Here is a 2,687-nt window from a genome sequence, read left to right as displayed (position 1 = left end):
ATATTATGTTACCTGGTTCCACTTAACTGAGTTGAGTAAATTCAAAGCAATATACCAGTTTTTTAATCAAAGCAACATGAGTATGTTGCTTTGAATTTACTCAACTCAGTTAAGTGGAACCAGGTCACATAACATGGTTAAGTAAATCCAACATTTCATTTTTAGAGTGCACTGCAACATGGTAAATGAGACTGCTGCAGTGTTGAACAGTTTCTGCCAGCTGACTTTCTTTTACCTCCTGAACAGACAGTTCCTGCCTCCCAGTGGAGAAAATGCACACATTAAGGATAAAATTCAGACATAATCTTGTGCAAAAAAAATACCAGTTTCACATTATGACTGTATTAAAACAATGATAACATGCACAAAGTTTAATAACTTTTGTTTTAAAACAAAAGGCAAAGAAATCTCCCAAACTGCTTAAAATAAGTTATAGGTGTAGTAAACGGTAAAATGGACTGAACTTTTAGAGTGCTTTACCAAGTCCCTCCGGACCCCAAAGCGCTTTACACTTACAGACATGCACACGCACATTCACACTGATTATGTGTGGTAAACTACATTGTAGCCACAACTGCTCTGGGGCACACTGACAGAGGTGGGGCTGCCATACACCGGCACCACTGACCAAGGCGGGTGAAGTGCCTTGCCCAAGGACACAATGACTGAGGCGGCTGGACAGGGGATCGAGCCGGCGACCTTCTGGTTCCAGGACGACTCCCCTAACCACTCCACCACAGCCGCCCCCATTAGTATACAAAATAAAACATTTCTATATAGTTCTGCAGAAATATTTTCTTAAAGAAAAGAAAACCCATTGATAGTCAATTTAAAATAAGTTGTTTCAGTTTTTTCCTGCATTTAGGATTTAGATTTTAAACTAATTTATGTTCAGAAGTTTTATTCATAAAATTTTCGTTTAGATCAATGTTGAAATTTTTATTTAATTACAAATGCTAAGTTTCTTTATGATTTACATCTTTGCTGTTCTGCTCTATGTAATGTTGTATGTGACAAACCGATGTTAGGAAATTACCAGAGTTATTAACCTTACACCCTGGTGAAGCAGGGTCAACAGTTGCTCTTGCTAGCGTTTGCGTCCTCACTCCCAGACTAACCTTGGCTGCAACAGAACTGACTGAGTTCTTTTCTTTTCTCATGTAGGCCTACTGCAAGTTCAACAACTATCAACGCTTTGAAGCAGCAACAAACCAACAGGTTTATTGAACTAAACTGCTAGTGACTGAAGTTGTTTACTTCACCCAAGGCTCAGACTCAGCTGGTCTAAGAGACATTTTGGACACGCCAGTCAAAGATGTTTTTACCATTTCTGTGCACTTTCCACTCTGTGAAAGACRTCTACCTTCCAGCCAAGGTTTCAATTGAAAGTTCCTGTTTTTCCTGAAGGTTAGACGTGTTGAACGTTGTGCCAGATTGGGATAACACAACTGAAAGTCTCAGTTGAAGCTATGCTATTTGTACGAACATTTGGGTTACCCATCAGAGGGCAGTGGCTTATCTGTGTAAATGGTATGCAGGATGCCATGAGTGGAGAATGAGATCTGTATTGATTTGGTGTCCTGGTGCTACATAAGCTCATGGAGGGTGTAAAAGGGTTTATTGAGATAACTGGAGGATCGCTGTTACATTAGTACACCAGCCAATGTTGATGTAAAAAAATATTTGTCCACCTTTTGCTTTCCCAGACAGACATTGTCTAAGGACTACGTCTCTGCGAAACACAAAACAGATGAAGATGAAAAGTCTCTTTTCCCAACCAATAGTTTAGCTTCATCCATTTTGTTGGTCAGTGTGCGCACATCTGTGTACACACAGAGTTTTCCAGGTAATGGTGGGTGCAGATCATGTTGTTGTTGWTGATYATGATGATGATGATGAATTAGATTTACAGTAAGATGAAGGTAAAAACTGTACAGCACAAAGGATTTTCACTTGCTCAGGTGAAAAATTGTGTAACAACATACAGTAAAATAATTGTGGAGGATGTTTGCAGTTTTCACAAAACTGTGGGGACAGTAATAAACCATTTTGAAACTAACCTAAACAAACCTAGTTAACCAAACTTCCATTATTATTGTTCATATTAATGGGTATCATTTTATTTGTTTTGATACACTCATTAAAATATATTAAAACCCTAGGAACGCTCTAACAGAAAGGTCTAGTGTTTGTGACACCATGAATTTTAACCCCCTGATTCATTGAACTGGTTATCAGCCCATGCTTAGTACACATGCAAATGTGTTGTATGAGGAAATTTTGTTTGCTTTGGTGATGGACAGACTAAACAAATGAGGGCAGGCTACAATCCTTGTGGATTATGATTTGCAGAAGACAATGGGCCTCATGCAAGAATATTTTTATATTCTTATCCTAAATTTCTCTTATTTTTGTTCGTTCGAAGGGTTCATACGAACATGCCACGTCAGATTCAACAAACTTTTATCTTCAGGAAAAGTGTGTAAATGAGCAGCGTAAACTGATGAATGCGTATCAGGTGCTCATGCACGGAGAGAGGAGACTAGCATAATTACCACACAAAAAACACCATATAAGGCTACGCTTCCTGACCCAGATACCAGGAAGTGTCCATTCAAAGTAAAAAGAAGAACTTCATGAGTTCGGAGATTGAAGTCCTGCTCTCAGAGATTCAGAAAAGAAAATCT

The sequence above is a fragment of the Austrofundulus limnaeus genome, unplaced genomic scaffold (assembly GCF_001266775.1).
Source record: "Austrofundulus limnaeus strain Quisiro unplaced genomic scaffold, Austrofundulus_limnaeus-1.0 Scaffold220, whole genome shotgun sequence".
Lineage (NCBI taxonomy): Eukaryota > Metazoa > Chordata > Actinopteri > Cyprinodontiformes > Rivulidae > Austrofundulus > Austrofundulus limnaeus.
The sequence above is the reverse complement of the archived record's forward strand: the minus strand, read 5'-3'. Positions refer to the sequence as shown.